Here is a 25,372-nt window from a genome sequence, read left to right as displayed (position 1 = left end):
AAATCGGTTTAGCGCAAGTGGTGGTACCGAGTAAAAAGCCGTCAAGGCAGCCATGTTGTTGCAGTTTTGCACTCCACTTGGGATGCCATTGGCAGCTGCGGTGTGCATCGAGCCGTGGGCTCTTTGGTTTCCGAGACGCTAACCCTAGGCGTAACCCTAACCCTAACCCTATGCAGGAAAATCGCTTTAGGTTCAGGCTTGGTCCCGAGTAAAAAGCCGCTGCGGCAGCCATGTTGTTGCAGTTTTGCACTCCCCTTGGGATGCCTTTGGCAGCTGCGGTGCGCCTGGAGCCGTGCGCTCTTTGGTTTCCGAGACGCTAACCCTAGGCGTAACCCTAACCCTAACCCTAGGCAGGAAAATCGGTTTAGGGCCAGGGCTGGTCCCAGGTAAAAAGCCGCTGCGGCAGCCATGTTGTTGGAGTTTTGCACTCCCCTTGGGATGCCTTTGGCAGCTGCGGTGCGCCTGGAGCCGTGGGCTCTTTGGTTTCCGAGACGCTAACCCTAGGCGTAACCCTAACCCTAACCCTAGGCAGGAAAATCGGTTTCGGGGCAGTGGTGGTCCCGAGTAAAAAGCCGTCAAGGCAGCCATATTGTTGCAGTTTTGCACTCCCCTTGGGATGCCTTTGGCAGCTGCGGTGTGCATCGAGCCGTGGGCTCTTTGGTTTCCGAGACGCTAACCCTAGGCGTAACCCTAACCCTAACCCTAGGCAGGAAAATCGGTTTAGGGCCAGGGCTGGTCCCGGATAAAAAGCCGCTGCGGCAGCCATGTTGTTGCAGTTTTGCACTCCCCTTGGGATGCCTTTGGCAGCTGCGGTGCGCCTGGAGCCGTGGGCTCTTTGGTTTCCGAGACGCTAACCCTAGGCGTAACCCTAACCCTAACCCTATGCAGGAAAATCGGTTTCGGGCCAGTGGTGGTCCCGAGTAAAAAGCCGTCAAGGCAGCCATGTTGTTGCAGTTTTGCACTCCCCTTGGGATGCCTTTGGCAGCTGCGGTGCGCCTAGAGCCGTGGGCTCTTTGGTTTCCGAGGCGCTAACCCTAGGCGTAACCCTAACCCTAACCCTAGGCAGGAAAATCGGTTTAGCGCAAGTGGTGGTACCGAGTAAAAAGCCGTCAAGGCAGCCATGTTGTTGCAGTTTTGCACTCCACTTGGGATGCCATTGGCAGCTGCGGTGTGCATCGAGCCGTGGGCTCTTTGGTTTCCGAGACGCTAACCCTAGGCGTAACCCTAACCCTAACCCTAGGCAGGAAAATCGCTTTAGGTTCAGGCTTGGTCCCGAGTAAAAAGCCGCTGCGGCAGCCATGTTGTTGCAGTTTTGCACTCCCCTTGGGATGCCTTTGGCAGCTGCGGTGCGCCTGGAGCCGTGGGCTCTTTGGTTTCCGAGACGCTAACCCTAGGCGTAACCCTAACCCTAACCCTAGGCAGGAAAATCGGTTTAGGGCCAGGGCTGGTCCCGAGTAAAAAGCCGCTGCGGCAGCCATGTTGTTGGAGTTTTGCACTCCCCTTGGGATGCCTTTGGCAGCTGCGGTGCGCCTGGAGCCGTGGGCTCTTTGGTTTCCGAGACGCTAACCCTAGGCGTAACCCTAACCCTAACCCTAGGCAGGAAAATCGGTTTAGGGTCAGGCTTGGTCCCGAGTAAAAAGCCGCTGCGGCAGCCATGTTGTTGCAGTTTTGCACTCCCCTTGGGATGCCTTTGGCAGCTGCGGTGCGCCTGGAGCCGTGGGCTCTTTGGTTTCCGAGACGCTAACCCTAGGCGTAACCCTAACCCTAACCCTAGGCAGGAAAATCGGTTTAGGGCCAGGGCTGGTCCCAGGTAAAAAGCCGCTGCGGCAGCCATGTTGTTGGAGTTTTGCACTCCCCTTGGGATGCCTTTGGCAGCTGCGGTGCGCCTAAGGCCGTGGGCTCTTTGGTTTCCGAGACGCTAACCCTAGGCGTAACCCTAACCCTAACCCTAGGCAGGAAAATCGGTTTCGGGGCAGTGGTGGTCCCGAGTAAAAAGCAGTCAAGGCAGCCATGTTGTTGCAGTTTTGCACTCCCCTTGGGATGCCTTTGGCAGCTGCGGTGTGCATCGAGCCGTGGGCTCTTTGGTTTCCGAGACGCTAACCCTAGGCGTAACCCTAACCCTAACCCTAGGCAGGAAAATCGGTTTAGGGCCAGGGCTGGTCCCGGATAAAAAGCCGTCTAGGCAGCCATGTTGTTGCAGTTTTGCACTCCCCTTGGGATGCCTTTGGCAGCTGCGGTGTGCATCGAGCCGTGGGCTCTTTGGTTTCCGAGACGCTAACCCTAGGCGTAACCCTAACCCTAACCCTAGGCAGGAAAATCGTTTTAGGGCCAGGGCTGGTCCCGAGTAAAAAGCTGTCAAGGCAGCCATATTGTTTCAGTTTTGCACTCCCCTTGGGATGCCTTTGGCAGCTGCGGTGTGCATCGAGCCGTGGGCTCTTTGGTTTCCGAGACGCTAACCCTAGGCGTAACCCTAACCCTAACCCTAGGCAGGAAAATCGGTTTAGGGCCAGTGGTGGTCCCGAATAAAAAGCCGTCAAGGCAGCCATGTTGTTGCAGTTTTGCACTCCCCTTGGGATGCCTTTGGCAGCTGCGGTGCGCCTGGAGCCGTGGGCTCTTTGGTTTCCGAGACGCTAACCCTAGGCGTAACCCTAACCCTAACCCAAGGCAGGAAAATCGGTTTAGGGCCAGGGCTGGTCCCGGGGAAAAAGCCGTCAAGGCAGCCATGTTGTTGCAGTTTTGCACTCCCCTTGGGATGCCTTTGGCAGCTGCGGTGTGCATCGAGCCGTGGGCTCTTTGGTTTTTGAGACGCTAACCCTAGGCGTAACCCTAACCCTAACCCTAGGCAGGAAAATCAGTTTAGGGCCAGAGCTGGTCCACAGATAAAAGCCGCTGCGGCAGCCATATTGTTGCAGTTTTGCACTCCCCTTGGGATGCCTTTGGCAGCTGCGCTGCGCCTGGAGCCGTGGGCTCTTTGGTTTCCGAGACGCTAACCCTAGGCGTAACCCTAACCCTAACCCTAGGCAGGAAAATCGGTTTCGGGCCAGTGGTGGTCCCGAGTAAAAAGCCGTCAAGGCAGCCATGTTGTTGCAGTTTTGCACTCCCCTTGGGATGCCTTTGGCAGCTGCGGTGCGCCTAGAGCCGTGGGCTCTTTGGTTTCCGAGGCGCTAACCCTAGGCGTAACCCTAACCCTAACCCTAGGCAGGAAAATCGCTTTAGGTTCAGGCTTGGTCCCGAGTAAAAAGCCGCTGCGGCAGCCATGTTGTTGCAGTTTTGCACTCCCCTTGGGATGCCTTTGGCAGCTGCGGTGCGCCTGGAGCCGTGGGCTCTTTGGTTTCCGAGACGCTAACCCTAGGCGTAACCCTAACCCTAACCCTAGGCAGGAAAATCGGTTTAGGGCCAGGGCTGGTCCCAGGTAAAAAGCCGCTGCGGCAGCCATGTTGTTGGAGTTTTGCACTCCCCTTGGGATGCCTTTGGCAGCTGCGGTGCGCCTGGAGCCGTGGGCTCTTTGGTTTCCGAGACGCTAACCCTAGGCGTAACCCTAACCCTAACCCTAGGCAGGAAAATCGGTTTCGGGGCAGTGGTGGTCCCGAGTAAAAAGCCGTCAAGGCAGCCATATTGTTGCAGTTTTGCACTCCCCTTGGGATGCCTTTGGCAGCTGCGGTGTGCATCGAGCCGTGGGCTCTTTGGTTTCCGAGACGCTAACCCTAGGCGTAACCCTAACCCTAACCCTAGGCAGGAAAATCGGTTTAGGGCCAGGGCTGGTCCCGGATAAAAAGCCGCTGCGGCAGCCATGTTGTTGCAGTTTGGCACTCCCCTTGGGATGCCTTTGGCAGCTGCGGTGCGCCTGGAGCCGTGCGCTCTTTGGTTTCCGAGACGCTAACCCTAGGCGTAACCCTAACCCTAACCCTATGCAGGAAAATCGGTTTCGGGCCAGTGGTGGTCCCGAGTAAAAAGCCGTCAAGGCAGCCATGTTGTTGCAGTTTTGCACTCCCCTTGGGATGCCTTTGGCAGCTGCGGTGTGCATCGAGCCGTGGGCTCTTTGGTTTCCGAGGCGCTAACCCTAGGCGTAACCCTAACCCTAACCCTAGGCAGGAAAATCGGTTTCGGGGCAGTGGTGGTCCCGAGTAAAAAGCCGTCAAGGCAGCCATATTGTTGCAGTTTTGCACTCCCCTTGGGATGCCTTTGGCAGCTGCGGTGTGCATCGAGCCGTGGGCTCTTTGGTTTCCGAGACGCTAACCCTAGGCGTAACCCTAACCCTAACCCTAGGCAGGAAAATCGGTTTAGGGCCAGGGCTGGTCCCGGATAAAAAGCCGCTGCGGCAGCCATGTTGTTGCAGTTTTGCACTCCCCTTGGGATGCCTTTGGCAGCTGCGGTGCGCCTGGAGCCGTGGGCTCTTTGGTTTCCGAGACGCTAACCCTAGGCGTAACCCTAACCCTAACCCTATGCAGGAAAATCGGTTTCGGGCCAGTGGTGGTCCCGAGTAAAAAGCCGTCAAGGCAGCCATGTTGTTGCAGTTTTGCACTCCCCTTGGGATGCCTTTGGCAGCTGCGGTGCGCCTAGAGCCGTGGGCTCTTTGGTTTCCGAGGCGCTAACCCTAGGCGTAACCCTAACCCTAACCCTAGGCAGGAAAATCGGTTTAGCGCAAGTGGTGGTACCGAGTAAAAAGCCGTCAAGGCAGCCATGTTGTTGCAGTTTTGCACTCCACTTGGGATGCCATTGGCAGCTGCGGTGTGCATCGAGCCGTGGGCTCTTTGGTTTCCGAGACGCTAACCCTAGGCGTAACCCTAACCCTAACCCTAGGCAGGAAAATCGCTTTAGGTTCAGGCTTGGTCCCGAGTAAAAAGCCGCTGCGGCAGCCATGTTGTTGCAGTTTTGCACTCCCCTTGGGATGCCTTTGGCAGCTGCGGTGCGCCTGGAGCCGTGGGCTCTTTGGTTTCCGAGACGCTAACCCTAGGCGTAACCCTAACCCTAACCCTAGGCAGGAAAATCGGTTTAGGGCCAGGGCTGGTCCCGAGTAAAAAGCCGCTGCGGCAGCCATGTTGTTGGAGTTTTGCACTCCCCTTGGGATGCCTTTGGCAGCTGCGGTGCGCCTGGAGCCGTGGGCTCTTTGGTTTCCGAGACGCTAACCCTAGGCGTAACCCTAACCCTAACCCTAGGCAGGAAAATCGGTTTCGGGGCAGTGGTGGTCCCGAGTAAAAAGCCGTCAAGGCAGCCATGTTGTTGCAGTTTTGCACTCCCCTTGGGATGCCTTTGGCAGCTGCGGTGCGCCTGGAGCCGTGGGCTCTTTGGTTTCCGAGACGCTAACCCTAGGCGTAACCCTAACCCTAACCCTAGGCAGGAAAATCGGTTTAGGGCCAGGGCTGGTCCCGAGTAAAAAGCTGTCAAGGCAGCCATGTTGTTGCAGTTTTTCACTCCCCTTGGGATGCCTTTGGCAGCTGCGGTGCGCCTAAGGCCGTGGGCTCTTTGGTTTCCGAGACGCTAACCCTAGGCGGAACCCTAACCCTAACCCTAGGCAGGAAAATCAGTTTAGGGCCAGGGCTGGTCCCGGGTAAAAAGCTGCTGCGGCAGCCATGTTGTTGCAGTTTTGCACTCCCCTTGGGATGCCTTTGGCAGCTGCGGTGTGCATCGAGCCGTGGGCTCTTTGGTTTCCGAGGCGCTAACCCTAGGCGTAACCCTAACCCTAACCCTAGGCAGGAAAATCGCTTTAGGGTCAGGCTTGGTCCCGAGTAAAAAGCCGCTGCGGCAGCCATGTTGTTGCAGTTTTGCACTCCCCTTGGGATGCCTTTGGCAGCTGCGGTGCGCCTGGAGCCGTGGGCTCTTTGGTTTCCGAGACGCTAACCCTAGGCGTAACCCTAACCCTAACCCTAGGCAGGAAAATCGGTTTAGGGGCAGGGCTGGTCCCAGGTAAAAAGCCGCTGCGGCAGCCATGTTGTTGGAGTTTTGCACTCCCCTTGGGATGCCTTTGGCAGCTGCGGTGCGCCTGGAGCCGTGGGCTCTTTGGTTTCCGAGACGCTAACCCTAGGCGTAACCCTAACCCTAACCCTAGGCAGGAAAATCGGTTTCGGGGCAGTGGTGGTCCCGAGTAAAAAGCAGTCAAGGCAGCCATGTTGTTGCAGTTTTGCACTCCCCTTGGGATGCCTTTGGCAGCTGCGGTGTGCATCGAGCCGTGGGCTCTTTGGTTTCCGAGACGCTAACCCTAGGCGTAACCCTAACCCTAACCCTAGGCAGGAAAATCGGTTTAGGGCCAGGGCTGGTCCCGGATAAAAAGCCGTCTAGGCAGCCATGTTGTTGCAGTTTTGCACTCCCCTTGGGATGCCTTTGGCAGCTGCGGTGTGCATCGAGCCGTGGGCTCTTTGGTTTCCGAGACGCTAACCCTAGGCGTAACCCTAACCCTAACCCTAGGCAGGAAAATCGGTTTCGGCGCAGGCGTGTTCCCTTTGAAAAAGCCGCTGCGGCAGCCATGTTGTTGCAGTTTTGCACTCCCCTTGGGATGCCTTTGGCAGCTGCGGTGCGCCTAAGGCCGTGGGCTCTTTGGTTTCCGAGACGCTAACCCTAGGCGTAACCCTAACCCTAACCCTAGGCAGGAAAATAAGTTTCGGACCAGTGGCGGTCCCGAGTAAAAAGCTGTAAAGGCAGCCATGTTTTTGGAGTTTTGCACTCCACTTGGGATGCCTTTGGCAGCTGCAGTGTGCATCAAGCCGTGGGCTCTTTGGTTTCCGAGACGCTAACCCTAGGCGTAACCCTAACCCTAACCCTAGGCAGGAAAATCGGTTTAGGGCCAGGGCTGGTCCCGAGTAAAAAGCTGTCAAGGCAGCCATATTGTTTCAGTTTTGCACTCCCCTTGGGATGCCTTTGGCAGCTGCGGTGTGCATCGAGCCGTGGGCTCTTTGGTTTCCGAGACGCTAACCCTAGGCGTAACCCTAACCCTAACCCTAGGCAGGAAAATCGGTTTAGGGCCAGTGGTGGTCCCGAGTAAAAAGCCGTCAAGGCAGCCATGTTGTTGCAGTTTTGCACTCCCCTTGGGATGCCTTTGGCAGCTGCGGTGCGCCTGGAGCCGTGCGCTCTTTGGTTTCCGAGACACTAACCCTAGGCGTAACCCTAACCCTAACCCTAGGCAGGAAAATCAGTTTAGGGCCAGGGCTGGTCCCAAGTAAAAAGCCGCTGCGGCAGCCATGTTGTTGCAGTTTTGCACTCCCCTTGGGATGCCTTTGGCAGCTGCGGTGCACCTGGAGCCGTGGGCTCTTTGGTTTCCGAGACGCTAACCCTAGGCGTAACCCTAACCCTAACCCTAGGCAGGAAAATCGGTTTAGGGCCGGGGCTGGTCCCGAGTAAAAAGCCGTCAAGGCAGCCATGTTGTTGCAGTTTTGCACTCCCCTTGGGATGCCTTTGGCAGCTGCGGTGCGCCTGGAGCCGTGGGCTCTTTGGTTTCCGAGACGCTAACCCTAGGCGTAACCCTAACCCTAACCCTAGGCAGGAAAATCGGTTTAGGGCCAGGGCTGGTCCCGGGTAAAAAGCCGCTGCGGCAGCCATGTTGTTGCAGTTTTGCACTCCCCTTGGAATGCCTTTGGCAGCTGCGGTGCGCCTGGAGCCGTGGGCTCTTTGGTTTCCGAGACGCTAACCCTAGGCGTAACCCTAACCCTAACCCTAGGCAGGAAAATCGGTTTAGGGCCAAGGCTGGTCCCGAGTAAAAAACTGTCATGGCAGCCATGTTGTTGCAGTTTTGCACTCCCCTTGGGATGCCTTTGGCAGCTGCGGTGTGCATCGAGCCGTGGGCTCTTTGGTTTCCGAGAGGCTAACCCTAGGCGTAACCCTAACCCTAACCCTAGGCAGGAAAATCGGTTTAGGGCCAGGGCTGGTCCCGAGTAGAAAGCCGTCAAGGCAGCCATGTTGTTGCAGTTTTGCACTCCCCTTGGGATGCCTTTGGCAGCTGCGGTGCGCCTGGAGCCGTGGGCTCTTTGGTTTCCGAGACGCTAACCCTAGGCGTAACCCTAACCCTAACCCTAGGCAGGAAAATCGGTTTAGGGCCAGTGGTGGTCCCAAGTAAAAAGCCGTCAAGACAGCCATGTTGTTGCAGTTTTGCACTCCCCTTGGAATGCCTTTGGCAGCTGCGGTGCACCTGGAGCCGTGGGCTCTTTGGTTTCCGAGACGCTAACCCTAGGCGTAACCCTAACCCTAACCCTAGGCAGGAAAATCGGTTTAGGGCCGGGGCTGGTCCCGAGTAAAAAGCTGTCAAGGCAGCCATATTGTTGCAGTTTTGCACTCCCCTTTGGATGCCTTTGGCAGCTGCGGTGCGCCTGGAGCCGTGGGCTCTTTGGTTTCCGAGACGCTAACCCTAGGCGTAACCCTAACCCTAACCCTAGGCAGGAAAATCAGTTTAGGGCCAGGGCTGGTCCCAAGTAAAAAGCCGCTGCGGCAGCCATGTTGTTGGAGTTTTGCACTCCCCTTGGAATGCCTTTGGCAGCTGCGGTGCGCCTGGAGCCGTGGGCTCTTTGGTTTCCGAGATGCTAACCCTAGGCGTAACCCTAACCCTAACCCTAGGCAGGAAAATCGGTTTCGGGGCAGTGGTGGTCCCGAGTAAAAAGCCGTCAAGGCAGCCATGTTGTTGCAGTTTTGCACTCCCCTTGGGATGCCTTTGGCAGCTGCGGTGCGCCTGGAGCCGTGGGCTCTTTGGTTTCCGAGACGCTAACCCTAGGCGTAACCCTAACCCTAACCCTAGGCAGGAAAATCGGTTTAGGGCCAGGGCTGGTCCCGGGTAAAAAGCCGCTGCGGCAGCCATGTTGTTGCAGTTTTGCACTCCCCTTGGAATGCCTTTGGCAGCTGCGGTGCGCCTGGAGCCGTGGGCTCTTTGGTTTCCGAGATGCTAACCCTAGGCGTAACCCTAACCCTAACCCTAGGCAGGAAAATCGGTTTAGGGCCAGTAGTGGTCCCGAGTAAAAAGCCGTCAAGGCAGCCATGTTGTTGCAGTTTTGCACTCCCCTTGGGATGCCTTTGGCAGCTGCGGTGCGCCTGGATCCGTGGGCTCTTTGGTTTCCGAGACGCTAACCCTAGGCGTAACCCTAACCCTAACCCTAGGCAGGAAAATCAGTTTAGGGCCAGGGCTGGTCCCGGGGAAAAAGCCATCAAGGCAGCCATGTTGTTGCAGTTTTGCACTCCCCTTGGGATGCCTTTGGCAGCTGCGGTGCGCATCGAGCCGTGGGCTCTTTGGTTTCCGAGACGCTAACCCTAGGCGTAACCCTAACCCTAACCCTAGGCAGGAAAATCGGTTTAGGGCCAGGGCTGGTCCCGAGTAAAAAGCTGTCATGGCAGCCATGTTGTTGCAGTTTTGCACTCCCCTTGGGATGCCTTTGGCAGCTGCGGTGTGCATCGAGCCGTGGGCTCTTTGGTTTCCGAGACGCTAACCCTAGGCGTAACCCTAACCCTAACCCTAGGCAGGAAAATCGATTTAGGGCCAGTGGTGGTCCCGAGTAAAAAGCCGTCAAGGAAGCCATGTTGTTGCAGTTTTGCACTCCCCTTGGGATGCCTTTGGCAGCTGCGGTGCGCCTGGAGCCGTGCGCTCTTTGGTTTCCGCGACACTAACCCTAGGCGTAACCCTAACCCTAACCCTAGGCAGGAAAATCAGTTTAGGGCCAGGGCTGGTCCTGAGTAAAAAGCCGTCAAGGCAGCCATGTTCTTGCAGTTTTGCACTCCCCTTGGGATGCCCTTGGCAGCTGCGGTGCGCCTGGAGCCGTGGGCTCTTTGGTTTCCGAGGCGCTAACCCTAGGCGTAACCCTAACCCTAACCCTAGGCAGGAAAATCGGTTTCGGGCCAGGGGTGGTCCCGAGTAAAAAGCCGTCAAGGCAGCCATGTTGTTGCAGTTTTGCACTCCCCTTGGGATGCCTTTGGCAGCTGCGGTGCGCCTGGAGCCGTGGGCTCTTTGGTTTCCGAGACGCTAACCCTAGGCGTAACCCTAACCCTAACCCTAGGCAGGAAAATCGGTTTAGGGCCAGGGCTGGTCCCGAGTAAAAAGCTGTCAAGGCAGCCATGTTGTTGCAGTTTTTCACTCCCCTTGGGATGCCTTTGGCAGCTGCGGTGCGCCTAAGGCCGTGGGCTCTTTGGTTTCCGAGACGCTAACCCTAGGCGGAACCCTAACCCTAACCCTAGGCAGGAAAATCAGTTTAGGGCCAGGGCTGGTCCCGGGTAAAAAGCTGCTGCGGCAGCCATGTTGTTGCAGTTTTGCACTCCCCTTGGGATGCCTTTGGCAGCTGCGGTGTGCATCGAGCCGTGGGCTCTTTGGTTTCCGAGGCGCTAACCCTAGGCGTAACCCTAACCCTAACCCTAGGCAGGAAAATCGCTTTAGGGTCAGGCTTGGTCCCGAGTAAAAAGCCGCTGCGGCAGCCATGTTGTTGCAGTTTTGCACTCCCCTTGGGATGCCTTTGGCAGCTGCGGTGCGCCTGGAGCCGTGGGCTCTTTGGTTTCCGAGACGCTAACCCTAGGCGTAACCCTAACCCTAACCCTAGGCAGGAAAATCGGTTTAGGGGCAGGGCTGGTCCCAGGTAAAAAGCCGCTGCGGCAGCCATGTTGTTGGAGTTTTGCACTCCCCTTGGGATGCCTTTGGCAGCTGCGGTGCGCCTGGAGCCGTGGGCTCTTTGGTTTCCGAGACGCTAACCCTAGGCGTAACCCTAACCCTAACCCTAGGCAGGAAAATCGGTTTCGGGGCAGTGGTGGTCCCGAGTAAAAAGCAGTCAAGGCAGCCATGTTGTTGCAGTTTTGCACTCCCCTTGGGATGCCTTTGGCAGCTGCGGTGTGCATCGAGCCGTGGGCTCTTTGGTTTCCGAGACGCTAACCCTAGGCGTAACCCTAACCCTAACCCTAGGCAGGAAAATCGGTTTAGGGCCAGGGCTGGTCCCGGATAAAAAGCCGTCTAGGCAGCCATGTTGTTGCAGTTTTGCACTCCCCTTGGGATGCCTTTGGCAGCTGCGGTGTGCATCGAGCCGTGGGCTCTTTGGTTTCCGAGACGCTAACCCTAGGCGTAACCCTAACCCTAACCCTAGGCAGGAAAATCGGTTTCGGCGCAGGCGTGTTCCCTTTGAAAAAGCCGCTGCGGCAGCCATGTTGTTGCAGTTTTGCACTCCCCTTGGGATGCCTTTGGCAGCTGCGGTGCGCCTAAGGCCGTGGGCTCTTTGGTTTCCGAGACGCTAACCCTAGGCGTAACCCTAACCCTAACCCTAGGCAGGAAAATAAGTTTCGGACCAGTGGCGGTCCCGAGTAAAAAGCTGTAAAGGCAGCCATGTTTTTGGAGTTTTGCACTCCACTTGGGATGCCTTTGGCAGCTGCAGTGTGCATCAAGCCGTGGGCTCTTTGGTTTCCGAGACGCTAACCCTAGGCGTAACCCTAACCCTAACCCTAGGCAGGAAAATCGCTTTAGGGCCAGGGCTGGTCCCGAGTAAAAAGCTGTCAAGGCAGCCATATTGTTTCAGTTTTGCACTCCCCTTGGGATGCCTTTGGCAGCTGCGGTGTGCATCGAGCCGTGGGCTCTTTGGTTTCCGAGACGCTAACCCTAGGCGTAACCCTAACCCTAACCCTAGGCAGGAAAATCGGTTTAGGGCCAGTGGTGGTCCCGAGTAAAAAGCCGTCAAGGCAGCCATGTTGTTGCAGTTTTGCACTCCCCTTGGGATGCCTTTGGCAGCTGCGGTGCGCCTGGAGCCGTGCGCTCTTTGGTTTCCGAGACACTAACCCTAGGCGTAACCCTAACCCTAACCCTAGGCAGGAAAATCAGTTTAGGGCCAGGGCTGGTCCCAAGTAAAAAGCCGCTGCGGCAGCCATGTTGTTGCAGTTTTGCACTCCCCTTGGGATGCCTTTGGCAGCTGCGGTGCACCTGGAGCCGTGGGCTCTTTGGTTTCCGAGACGCTAACCCTAGGCGTAACCCTAACCCTAACCCTAGGCAGGAAAATCGGTTTAGGGCCGGGGCTGGTCCCGAGTAAAAAGCCGTCAAGGCAGCCATGTTGTTGCAGTTTTGCACTCCCCTTGGGATGCCTTTGGCAGCTGCGGTGCGCCTGGAGCCGTGGGCTCTTTGGTTTCCGAGACGCTAACCCTAGGCGTAACCCTAACCCTAACCCTAGGCAGGAAAATCGGTTTAGGGCCAGGGCTGGTCCCGGGTAAAAAGCCGCTGCGGCAGCCATGTTGTTGCAGTTTTGCACTCCCCTTGGAATGCCTTTGGCAGCTGCGGTGCGCCTGGAGCCGTGGGCTCTTTGGTTTCCGAGACGCTAACCCTAGGCGTAACCCTAACCCTAACCCTAGGCAGGAAAATCGGTTTAGGGCCAAGGCTGGTCCCGAGTAAAAAACTGTCATGGCAGCCATGTTGTTGCAGTTTTGCACTCCCCTTTGGATGCCTTTGGCAGCTGCGGTGTGCATCGAGCCGTGGGCTCTTTGGTTTCCGAGAGGCTAACCCTAGGCGTAACCCTAACCCTAACCCTAGGCAGGAAAATCGGTTTAGGGCCAGGGCTGGTCCCGAGTAGAAAGCCGTCAAGGCAGCCATGTTGTTGCAGTTTTGCACTCCCCTTGGGATGCCTTTGGCAGCTGCGGTGCGCCTGGAGCCGTGGGCTCTTTGGTTTCCGAGACGCTAACCCTAGGCGTAACCCTAACCCTAACCCTAGGCAGGAAAATCGGTTTAGGGCCAGTGGTGGTCCCAAGTAAAAAGCCGTCAAGACAGCCATGTTGTTGCAGTTTTGCACTCCCCTTGGAATGCCTTTGGCAGCTGCGGTGCACCTGGAGCCGTGGGCTCTTTGGTTTCCGAGACGCTAACCCTAGGCGTAACCCTAACCCTAACCCTAGGCAGGAAAATCGGTTTAGGGCCGGGGCTGGTCCCGAGTAAAAAGCTGTCAAGGCAGCCATATTGTTGCAGTTTTGCACTCCCCTTTGGATGCCTTTGGCAGCTGCGGTGCGCCTGGAGCCGTGGGCTCTTTGGTTTCCGAGACGCTAACCCTAGGCGTAACCCTAACCCTAACCCTAGGCAGGAAAATCAGTTTAGGGCCAGGGCTGGTCCCAAGTAAAAAGCCGCTGCGGCAGCCATGTTGTTGGAGTTTTGCACTCCCCTTGGAATGCCTTTGGCAGCTGCGGTGCGCCTGGAGCCGTGGGCTCTTTGGTTTCCGAGATGCTAACCCTAGGCGTAACCCTAACCCTAACCCTAGGCAGGAAAATCGGTTTCGGGGCAGTGGTGGTCCCGAGTAAAAAGCCGTCAAGGCAGCCATGTTGTTGCAGTTTTGCACTCCCCTTGGGATGCCTTTGGCAGCTGCGGTGCGCCTGGAGCCGTGGGCTCTTTGGTTTCCGAGACGCTAACCCTAGGCGTAACCCTAACCCTAACCCTAGGCAGGAAAATCGGTTTAGGGCCAGGGCTGGTCCCGGGTAAAAAGCCGCTGCGGCAGCCATGTTGTTGCAGTTTTGCACTCCCCTTGGAATGCCTTTGGCAGCTGCGGTGCGCCTGGAGCCGTGGGCTCTTTGGTTTCCGAGATGCTAACCCTAGGCGTAACCCTAACCCTAACCCTAGGCAGGAAAATCGGTTTAGGGCCAGTAGTGGTCCCGAGTAAAAAGCCGTCAAGGCAGCCATGTTGTTGCAGTTTTGCACTCCCCTTGGGATGCCTTTGGCAGCTGCGGTGCGCCTGGATCCGTGGGCTCTTTGGTTTCCGAGACGCTAACCCTAGGCGTAACCCTAACCCTAACCCTAGGCAGGAAAATCAGTTTAGGGCCAGGGCTGGTCCCGGGGAAAAAGCCATCAAGGCAGCCATGTTGTTGCAGTTTTGCACTCCCCTTGGGATGCCTTTGGCAGCTGCGGTGCGCATCGAGCCGTGGGCTCTTTGGTTTCCGAGACGCTAACCCTAGGCGTAACCCTAACCCTAACCCTAGGCAGGAAAATCGGTTTAGGGCCAGGGCTGGTCCCGAGTAAAAAGCTGTCATGGCAGCCATGTTGTTGCAGTTTTGCACTCCCCTTGGGATGCCTTTGGCAGCTGCGGTGTGCATCGAGCCGTGGGCTCTTTGGTTTCCGAGACGCTAACCCTAGGCGTAACCCTAACCCTAACCCTAGGCAGGAAAATCGATTTAGGGCCAGTGGTGGTCCCGAGTAAAAAGCCGTCAAGGCAGCCATGTTGTTGCAGTTTTGCACTCCCCTTGGGATGCCTTTGGCAGCTGCGGTGCGCCTGGAGCCGTGCGCTCTTTGGTTTCCGCGACACTAACCCTAGGCGTAACCCTAACCCTAACCCTAGGCAGGAAAATCAGTTTAGGGCCAGGGCTGGTCCTGAGTAAAAAGCCGTCAAGGCAGCCATGTTGTTGCAGTTTTGCACTCCCCTTGGGATGCCCTTGGCAGCTGCGGTGCGCCTGGAGCCGTGGGCTCTTTGGTTTCCGAGGCGCTAACCCTAGGCGTAACCCTAACCCTAACCCTAGGCAGGAAAATCGGTTTCGGGCCAGGGGTGGTCCCGAGTAAAAAGCCGTCAAGGCAGCCATGTTGTTGGAGTTTTGCAGTCCACTTGGGATGCCTTTGGCAGCTGCAGTGTGCATCGAGCCGTGGGCTCTTTGGTTTCCGAGACGCTAACCCTAGGCGTAACCCTAACCCTAACCCTAGGCAGGAAAATCGCTTTAGGGCAAGTGGTGGTCCCGAGTAAAAAGCTGTCAAGGCAGCCATGTTGTTGCAGTTTTGCACTCCCCTTGGGATGCCTTTGGCAGCTGCGGTGCGCCTGGAACCGTGCGCTCTTTGGTTTCCGAGACACTAACCCTAGGCGTAACCCTAACCCTAACCCTAGGCAGGAAAATCAGTTTAGGGCCAGGGCTGGTCCCAAGTAAAAAGCCGCTGCGGCAGCCATGTTGTTGCAGTTTTGCACTCCCCTTGGAATGCCTTTGGCAGCTGCGGTGCGCCTGGAGCCATGCGCTTTTTGGTTTCCGAGACACTAACCCTAGGCGTAACCCTAACCCTAACCCTAGGCAGGAAAATCGGTTTCGGGCCGGGGCTGGTCCCGAGTAAAAAGCCGTCAAGGCAGCCATATTGTTGCAGTTTTGAACTCCCCTTGGGATGCCTTTTGCAGCTGCGGTGCGCCTGGAGCCGTGGGCTCTTTGGTTTCCGAGACGCTAACCCTAGGCGTAACCCTAACCCTAACCCTAGGCAGGAAAATCAGTTTAGGGCCAGGGCTGGTCCCGAGTAAAAAGCCGTCAAGGCAGCCATGTTGTTGCAGTTTTGCACTCCCCTTGGGATGCCTTTGGCAGCTGCGGTGTGCATCGAGCCGTGGGCTCTTTGGTTTCCGAGATGCTAACCCTAGGCGTAACCCTAACCCTAACCCTAGGCAGGAAAATCAGTTTAGGGCCAGGGCTGGTCCACAGATAAAAGCCGCTGCGGCAGCCATGTTGTTGCAGTTTTGCACTCCCCTTGGGATGCCTTTGGCAGCTGCGGTGCGCATCGAGCCGTGGGCTCTTTGGTTTCTGAGACGCTAACCCTAGGCGTAACCCTAACCCTAACCCTAGGCAGGAAAATCGGTTTCGGGCCAGTGGTGGTCCCGAGTAAAAAGCCGTCAAGGCAGCCATGTTGTTGCAGTTTTGCACTCCCCTTGGGATGCCTTTGGCAGCTGCGGTGCGCATCGAGCCGTGGGCTCTTTGGTTTCCGAGGCGCTAACCCTAGGCGTAACCCTAACCCTAACCCTAGGCAGGAAAATCGGTTTAGGGCAAGTGGTGGTCCCGAGTAAAAAGCTGTCAAGGCAGCCATGTTGTTGCAGTTTTGCACTCCCCTTGGGATGCCTTTGGCAGCTGCGGTGCGCCTGGAGCCGTGGGCTCTTTGGTTTCCGAGACGCTAACCCTAGGCGTAACCCTAACCCTAACCCTAGGCAGGAAAATCGGTTTAGGGCCAGGGCTGGTCCCAGGTAAAAAGCCGCTGCGGCAGCCATGTTGTTGGAGTTTTGCACTCCCCTTGGGATGCCTTTGGCAGCTGCGGTGCGCCTGGAGCCGTGGGCTCTTTGGTTTCCGAGACGCTAACCCTAGGCGTAACCCTAACCCTAACCCTAGGCAGGAAAATCGGTTTCGGGGCAGTGGTGGTCCCGAGTAAAAAGCCGTCAAGGCAGCCATATTGTTGCAGTTTTGCACTCCCCTTGGGATGCCTTTGGCAGCTGCGGTGTGCATCGAGCCGTGGGCTCTTTGGTTTCCGAGACGCTAACCCTAGGCGTAACCCTAACCCTAACCCTAGGCAGGAAAATCGGTTTAGGGCCAGGGCTGGTCCCGGATAAAAAGCCGTCTAGGCAGCCATGTTGTTGCAGTTTTGCACTCCCCTTGGGATGCCTTTGGCAGCTGCGGTGCGCCTGGAGCCGTGGGCTCTTTGGTTTCCGAGACGCTAACCCTAGGCGTAACCCTAACCCTAACCCTAGGCAGGAAAATCGGTTTCGGGCCAGTGGTGGTCCCGAGTAAAAAGCCGTCAAGGCAGCCATGTTGTTGCAGTTTTGCACTCCCCTTGGGATGCCTTTGGCAGCTGCGGTGCGCCTGGAGCCGTGGGCTCTTTGGTTTCCGAGGCGCTAACCCTAGGCGTAACCCTAACCCTAACCCTAGGCAGGAAAATCGGTTTAGCGCAAGTGGTGGTACCAAGTAAAAAGCCGTCAAGGCAGCCATGTTGTTGCAGTTTTGCACTCCCCTTGGGATGCCATTGGCAGCTGCGGTGTGCATCGAGCCGTGGGCTCTTTGGTTTCCGAGACGCTAACCCTAGGCGTAACCCTAACCCTAACCCTAGGCAGGAAAATCGCTTTAGGTTCAGGCTTGGTCCCGAGTAAAAAGCTGCTGCGGCAGCCATGTTGTTGCAGTTTTGCACTCCCCTTGGGATGCCTTTGGCAGCTGCGGTGCGCCTGGAGCTGTGGGCTCTTTGGTTTCCGAGACGCTAACCCTAGGCGTAACCCTAACCCTAACCCTAGGCAGGAAAATCGGTTTAGGGCCAGGGCTGGTCCCAGGTAAAAAGCCGCTGCGGCAGCCATGTTGTTGGAGTTTTGCACTCCCCTTGGGATGCCTTTGGCAGCTGCGGTGCGCCTGGAGCCGTGGGCTCTTTGGTTTCCGAGACGCTAACCCTAGGCGTAACCCTAACCCTAACCCTAGGCAGGAAAATCGGTTTCGGGGCAGTGGTGGTCCCGAGTAAAAAGCCGTCAAGGCAGCCATATTGTTGCAGTTTTGCACTCCCCTTGGGATGCCTTTGGCAGCTGCGGTGTGCATCGAGCCGTGGGCTCTTTCGTTTCCGAGACGCTAACCCTAGGCGTAACCCTAACCCTAACCCTAGGCAGGAAAATCGGTTTAGGGCCAGGGCTGGTCCCGGATAAAAAGCCGTCAAGGCAGCCATGTTGTTGCAGTTTTGCACTCCCCTTGGGATGCCTTTGGCAGCTGCGGTGCGCCTGGAGCCGTGGGCTCTTTGGTTTCCGAGACGCTAACCCTAGGCGTAACCCTAACCCTAACCCTAGGCAGGAAAATCGGTTTCGGGCCAGTGGTGGTCCCGAGTAAAAAGCCGTCAAGGCAGCCATGTTGTTGCAGTTTTGCACTCCCCTTGGGATGCCTTTGGCAGCTGCGGTGCGCCTGGAGCCGTGGGCTCTTTGGTTTCCGAGGCGCTAACCCTAGGCGTAACCCTAACCCTAACCCTAGGCAGGAAAATCGGTTTAGCGCAAGTGGTGGTACCAAGTAAAAAGCCGTCAAGGCAGCCATGTTGTTGCAGTTTTGCACTCCCCTTGGGATGCCATTGGCAGCTGCGGTGTGCATCGAGCCGTGGGCTCTTTGGTTTCCGAGACGCTAACCCTAGGCGTAACCCTAACCCTAACCCTAGGCAGGAAAATCGCTTTAGGTTCAGGCTTGGTCCCGAGTAAAAAGCTGCTGCGGCAGCCATGTTGTTGCAGTTTTGCACTCCCCTTGGGATGCCTTTGGCAGCTGCGGTGCGCCTGGAGCTGTGGGCTCTTTGGTTTCCGAGACGCTAACCCTAGGCGTAACCCTAACCCTAACCCTAGGCAGGAAAATCGGTTTAGGGCCAGGGCTGGTCCCAGGTAAAAAGCCGCTGCGGCAGCCATGTTGTTGGAGTTTTGCACTCCCCTTGGGATGCCTTTGGCAGCTGCGGTGCGCCTGGAGCCGTGGGCTCTTTGGTTTCCGAGACGCTAACCCTAGGCGTAACCCTAAGCCTAACCCTAGGCAGGAAAATCGGTTTCGGGCCAGGGGTGGTCCCGAGTAAAAAGCCGTCAAGGCAGCCATGTTGTTGGAGTTTTGCAGTCCACTTGGGATGCCTTTGGCAGCTGCAGTGTGCATCGAGCCGTGGGCTCTTTGGTTTCCGAGACGCTAACCCTAGGCGTAACCCTAACCCTAACCCTAGGCAGGAAAATCGGTTTAGGGCAAGTGGTGGTCCCGAGAAAAAGCTGTCAAGGCAGCCATGTTGTTGCAGTTTTGCACTCCCCTTGGGATGCCTTTGGCAGCTGCGGTGCGCCTGGAACCGTGCGCTCTTTGGTTTCCGAGACACTAACCCTAGGCGTAACCCTAACCCTAACCCTAGGCAGGAAAATCAGTTTAGGGCCAGGGCTGGTCCCAAGTAAAAAGCCGCTGCGGCAGCCATGTTGTTGCAGTTTTGCACTCCCCTTGGAATGCCTTTGGCAGCTGCGGTGCGACTGGAGCCATGCGCTTTTTGGTTTCCGAGACACTAACCCTAGGCGTAACCCTAACCCTAACCCTAGGCAGGAAAATCGGTTTCGGGCCGGGGCTGGTCCCGAGTAAAAAGCCGTCAAGGCAGCCATATTGTTGCAGTTTTGAACTCCCCTTGGGATGCCTTTTGCAGCTGCGGTGCGCCTGGAGCCGTGGGCTCTTTGGTTTCCGAGACGCTAACCCTAGGCGTAACCCTAACCCTAACCCTAGGCAGGAAAATCAGTTTAGGGCCAGGGCTGGTCCCGAGTAAAAAGCCGTCAAGGCAGCCATGTTGTTGCAGTTTTGCACTCCCCTTGGGATGCCTTTGGCAGCTGCGGTGTGCATCGAGCCGTGGGCTCTTTGGTTTCCGAGATGCTAACCCTAGGCGTAACCCTAACCCTAACCCTAGGCAGGAAAATCAGTTTAGGGCCAGGGCTGGTCCACAGATAACAGCCGCTGCGGCAGCCATGTTGTTGCAGTTTTGCACTCCCCTTGGGATGCCTTTGGCAGCTGCGGTGCGCATCGAGCCGTGGGCTCTTTGGTTTCTGAGACGCTAACCCTAGGCGTAACCCTAACCCTAACCCTAGGCAGGAAAATCGGTTTCGGGCCAGTGGTGGTCCCGAGTAAAAAGCCGTCAAGGCAGCCATGTTGTTGCAGTTTTGCACTCCCCTTGGGATGCCTTTGGCAGCTGCGGTGCGCATCGAGCCGTGGGCTCTTTGGTTTCCGAGGCGCTAACCCTAGGCGTAACCCTAACCCTAACCCTAGGCAGGAAAATCGGTTTAGGGCAAGTGGTGGTCCCGAGTAAAAAGCTGTCAAGGCAGCCATGTTGTTGGAGTTTTGCACTCCCCTTGGGATGCCTTTGGCAGCTGCGGTGCGCCTGGAGCCGTGGGCTCTTTGGTTTCCGAGACGCTAACCCTAGGCGTAACCCTAACCCTAACCCTAGGCAGGAAAATCGCATTAGGTTCAGGCTTGGTCCCGGGTAAAAAGCTGCTGCGGCAGCCATGTTGTTGCAGTTTTGCACTCCCCTTGGGATGCCTTTGGCAGCTGCGGTGCGCCTGGAGCTGTGGGCTCTTTGGTTTCCGAGACGCTAACCCTAGGCGTAACCCTAACCCTAACCCTAGGCAGGAAAATCGGTTTAGGGCCAGGGCTGGTCCCAGGTAAAAAGCCGCTGCGGCAGCCATGTTGTTGGAGTTTTGCACTCCCCTTGGGATGCCTTTGGCAGCTGCGGTGCGCCTGGAGCCGTGGGCTCTTTGGTTTCCGAGACGCTAACCCTAGGCGTAACCCTAACCCTAACCCTAGGCAGGAAAATCGGTTTAGGGCCAGTGGTGGTCCCGAGTAAAAAGCCGTCAAGGCAGCCATGTTGTTGCAGTTTTGCACTCCCCTTGGGATGCCTTTGGCAGCTGCGGTGCGCCTAAGGCCGTGGGCTCTTTGGTTTCCGAGACGCTAACCCTAGGCGTAACCCTAACCCTAACCCTAGGCAGGAAAATCGGTTTCGGGGCAGTGGTGGTCCCGAGTAAAAAGCAGTCAAGGCAGCCATGTTGTTGCAGTTTTGCACTCCCCTTGGGATGCCTTTGGCAGCTGCGGTGTGCATCGAGCCGTGGGCTCTTTGGTTTCCGAGGCGCTAACCCTAGGCGTAACCCTAACCCTAACCCTAGGCAGGAAAATCGGTTTAGCGCAAGTGGTGGTACCGAGTAAAAAGCCGTCAAGGCAGCCATGTTGTTGCAGTTTTGCACTCCACTTGGGATGCCATTGGCAGCTGCGGTGTGCATCGAGCCGTGGGCTCTTTGGTTTCCGAGACGCTAACCCTAGGCGTAACCCTAACCCTAACCCTAGGCAGGAAAATCGCTTTAGGTTCAGGCTTGGTCCCGAGTAAAAAGCCGCTGCGGCAGCCATGTTGTTGCAGTTTTGCACTCCCCTTGGGATGCCTTTGGCAGCTGCGGTGCGCCTGGAGCCGTGGGCTCTTTGGTTTCCGAGACGCTAACCCTAGGCGTAACCCTAACCCTAACCCTAGGCAGGAAAATCGGTTTAGGGCCAGGGCTGGTCCCAGGTAAAAAGCCGCTGCGGCAGCCATGTTGTTGCAGTTTTGCACTCCCCTTGGGATGCCTTTGGCAGCTGCGGTGCGCCTGGAGCCGTGGGCTCTTTGGTTTCCGAGACGCTAACCCTAGGCGTAACCCTAACCCTAACCCTAGGCAGGAAAATCGGTTTCGGGGCAGTGGTGGTCCCGAGTAAAAAGCCGTCAAGGCAGCCATGTTGTTGCAGTTTTGCACTCCCCTTGGGATGCCTTTGGCAGCTGCGGTGTGCATCGAGCCGTGGGCTCTTTGGTTTCCGAGACGCTAACCCTAGGCGTAACCCTAACCCTAACCCTAGGCAGGAAAATCGGTTTAGGGCCAGGGCTGGTCCCGGATAAAAAGCCGTCTAGGCAGCCATGTTGTTGCAGTTTTGCACTCCCCTTGGGATGCCTTTGGCAGCTGCGGTGCGCCTGGAGCCGTGGGCTCTTTGGTTTCCGAGACGCTAACCCTAGGCGTAACCCTAACCCTAACCCTAGGCAGGAAAATCGGTTTCGGGGCAGTGGTGGTCCCGAGTAAAAAGCCGTCAAGGCAGCCATGTTGTTGCAGTTTTGCACTCCCCTTGGGATGCCTTTGGCAGCTGCGGTGTGCATCGAGCCGTGGGCTCTTTGGTTTCCGAGACGCTAACCCTAGGCGTAACCCTAACCCTAACCCTAGGCAGGAAAATCGCTTTAGGGTCAGGCTTGGTCCCGAGTAAAAAGCCGCTGCGGCAGCCATGTTGTTGCAGTTTTGCACTCCCCTTGGGATGCCTTTGGCAGCTGCGGTGCGCCTGGAGCCGTGGGCTCTTTGGTTTCCGAGACGCTAACCCTAGGCGTAACCCTAACCCTAACCCTAGGCAGGAAAATCGGTTTAGGGCCAGGGCTGGTCCCAGGTAAAAAGCCGCTGCGGCAGCCATGTTGTTGGAGTTTTGCACTCCCCTTGGGATGCCTTTGGCAGCTGCGGTGCGCCTGGAGCCGTGGGCTCTTTGGTTTCCGAGACGCAACCCCTAGGCGTAACCCTAACCCTAACCCTAGGCAGGAAAATCGGTTTCGGGGCAGTGGTGGTCCCGAGTAAAAAGCAGTCAAGGCAGCCATGTTGTTGCAGTTTTGCACTCCCCTTGGGATGCCTTTGGCAGCTGCGGTGTGCATCGAGCCGTGGGCTCTTTGGTTTCCGAGACGCTAACCCTAGGCGTAACCCTAACCCTAACCCTAGGCAGGAAAATCGGTTTAGGGCCAGGGCTGGTCCCGGATAAAAAGCCGTCTAGGCAGCCATGTTGTTGCAGTTTTGCACTCCCTTTGGGATGCCTTTGGCAGCTGCGGTGTGCATCGAGCCGTGGGCTCTTTGGTTTCCGAGACGCTAACCCTAGGCGTAACCCTAACCCTAACCCTAGGCAGGAAAATCGGTTTCGGTGCAGGCGTGTTCCCTTTGAAAAAGCCGCTGCGGCAGCCATGTTGTTGCAGTTTTGCACTCCCCTTGGGATGCCTTTGGTAGCTGCGGTGTGCATCGAGCCGTGGGCTCTTTGGTTTCCGAGACGCTAACCCTAGGCGTAACCCTAACCCTAACCCTAGGCAGGAAAATAAGTTTCGGACCAGTGGTGGTCCCGAGTAAAAAGCTGTAAAGGCAGCCATGTTTTTGGAGTTTTGCACTCCACTTGGGATGCCTTTGGCAGCTGCAGTGTGCATCAAGCCGTGGGCTCTTTGGTTTCCGAGACGCTAACCCTAGGCGTAACCCTAACCCTAACCCTAGGCAGGAAAATCGGTTTAGGGCCAGGGCTGGTCCCGAGTAAAAAGCTGTCAAGGCAGCCATATTGTTTCAGTTTTGCACTCCCCTTGGGATGCCTTTGGCAGCTGCGGTGTGCATCGAGCCGTGGGCTCTTTGGTTTCCGAGACGCTAACCCTAGGCGTAACCCTAACCCTAACCCTAGGCAGGAAAATCGGTTTCGGGCCAGTGGTGGTCCCGAGTAAAAAGCCGTCAAGGCAGCCATGTTGTTGCAGTTTTGCACTCCCCTTGGGATGCCTTTGGCAGCTGCGGTGCGCCTGGAGCCGTGCGCTCTTTGGTTTCCGAGACACTAACCCTAGGCGTAACCCTAACCCTAACCCTAGGCAGGAAAATCAGTTTAGGGCCAGGGCTGGTCCCAAGTAAAAAGCCGCTGCGGCAGCCATGTTGTTGCAGTTTTGCACTCCCCTTGGAATGCCTTTGGCAGCTGCGGTGCACCTGGAGCCGTGGGCTCTTTGGTTTCCGAGACGCTAACCGTAGGCATAACCCTAACCCTAACCCTAGGCAGGAAAATCGGTTTAGGGCCGGGGCTGGTCCCGAGTAAAAAGCTGTAAAGGCAGCCATGTTGTTGCAGTTTTGCACTCCCCTTGGGATGCCTTTGGCAGCTGCGGTGCGCCTGGAGCCGTGGGCTCTTTGGTTTCCGAGACGCTAACCCTAGGCGTAACCCTAACCCTAACCCTAGGCAGGAAAATCGGTTTAGGGCCAGGGCTGGTCCCGGGTAAAAAGCCGCTGCGGCAGCCATGTTGTTGCAGTTTTGCACTCCCCTTGGAATGCCTTTGGCAGCTGCGGTGCGCCTGGAGCCGTGGGCTCTTTGGTTTCCGAGACGCTAACCCTAGGCGTAACCCTAACCCTAACCCTAGGCAGGAAAATCGGTTTAGGGCCAGTGGTGGTCCCGAGTAAAAAGCTGTCATGGCAGCCATGTTGTTGCAGTTTTGCACTCCCCTTGGGATGCCTTTGGCAGCTGCGGTGTGCATCGAGCCGTGGGCTCTTTGGTTTCCGAGACGCTAACCATAGGCGTAACCCTAACCCTAACCCTAGGCAGGAAAATCGATTTAGGGCCAGTGGTGGTCCCGAGTAAAAAGCCGTCAAGGCAGCCATGTTGTTGCAGTTTTGCACTCCCCTTGGAATGCCTTTGGCAGCTGCGGTGCGCCTGGAGCCATGCGCTTTTTGGTTTCCGAGACACTAACCCTAGGCGTAACCCTAACCCTAACCCTAGGCAGGAAAATCGGTTTCGGGCCGGGGCTGGTCCCGAGTAAAAAGCCATCAAGGCAGCCATATTGTTGCAGTTTTGAACTCCCCTTGGGATGCCTTTTGCAGCTGGGGTGCGCCTGGAGCCGTGGGCTCTTTGGTTTCCGAGACGCTAACCCTAGGCGTAACCCTAACCCTAACCCTAGGCAGGAAAATCGGTTTAGGGCCAGGGCTGGTCCCGGGTAAAAAGCCGCTGCGGCAGCCATGTTGTTGCAGTTTTGCACTCCCCTTGGAATGCCTTTGGCAGCTGCGGTGCGCCTGGAGCCGTGGGCTCTTTGGTTTCCGAGACGCTAACCCTAGGCGTAACCCTAACCCTAACCCTAGGCAGGAAAATCGGTTTAGGGCCAGGGCTGGTCCCGAGTAAAAAACTGTCAAGGCAGCCATGTTGTTGCAGTTTTGCACTCCCCTTTGGATGCCTTTGGCAGCTGCGGTGTGCATCGAGCCGTGGGCTCTTTGGTTTCCGAGAGGCTAACCCTAGGCGTAACCCTAACCCTAACCCTAGGCAGGAAAATCGGTTTAGGGCCAGGGCTGGTCCCGAGTAGAAAGCCGTCAAGGCAGCCATGTTGTTGCAGTTTTGCACTCCCCTTGGGATGCCTTTGGCAGCTGCGGTGCGCCTGGAGCCGTGGGCTCTTTGGTTTCCGAGACGCTAACCCTAGGCGTAACCCTAACCCTAACCCTAGGCAGGAAAATCGGTTTAGGGCCAGTGGTGGTCCCAAGTAAAAAGCCGTCAAGACAGCCATGTTGTTGCAGTTTTGCACTCCCCTTGGAATGCCTTTGGCAGCTGCGGTGCACCTGGAGCCGTGGGCTCTTTGGTTTCCGAGACGCTAACCCTAGGCGTAACCCTAACCCTAACCCTAGGCAGGAAAATCGGTTTAGGGCCGGGGCTGGTCCCGAGTAAAAAGCTGTCAAGGCAGCCATATTGTTGCAGTTTTGCACTCCCCTTTGGATGCCTTTGGCAGCTGCGGTGCGCCTGGAGCCGTGGGCTCTTTGGTTTCCGAGACGCTAACCCTAGGCGTAACCCTAACCCTAACCCTAGGCAGGAAAATCGGTTTAGGGCCAGGGCTGGTCCCAAGTAAAAAGCCGCTGCGGCAGCCATGTTGTTGGAGTTTTGCACTCCCCTTGGAATGCCTTTGGCAGCTGCGGTGCGCCTGGAGCCGTGGGCTCTTTGGTTTCCGAGATGCTAACCCTAGGCGTAACCCTAACCCTAACCCTAGGCAGGAAAATCGGTTTCGGGCCAGGGGTGGTCCCGAGTAAAAAGCCGTCAAGGCAGCCATGTTGTTGCAGTTTTGCACTCCCCTTGGGATGCCTTTGGCAGCTGCGGTGCGCCTGGAGCCGTGGGCTCTTTGGTTTCCGAGACGCTAACCCTAGGCGTAACCCTAACCCTAACCCTAGGCAGGAAAATCGGTTTAGGGCCAGGGCTGGTCCCGGGGAAAAAGCCGTCAAGGCAGCCATGTTGTTGCAGTTTTGCACTCCCCTTGGGATGCCTTTGGCAGCTGCGGTGCGCCTGGAGCCGTGGGCTCTTTGGTTTCCGAGACGCTAACCCTAGGCGTAACCCTAACCCTAACCCTAGGCAGGAAAATCGGTTTAGGGCCAGGGCTGGTCCCGGGTAAAAAGCCGCTGCGGCAGCCATGTTGTTGCAGTTTTGCACTCCCCTTGGAATGCCTTTGGCAGCT

Source organism: Fringilla coelebs (genome assembly GCF_963513975.1).
Source record: "Fringilla coelebs genome assembly, chromosome: 2".
Taxonomy (NCBI): Eukaryota; Metazoa; Chordata; class Aves; order Passeriformes; family Fringillidae; genus Fringilla; species Fringilla coelebs.
This window is presented reverse-complemented; position numbering follows the sequence as displayed.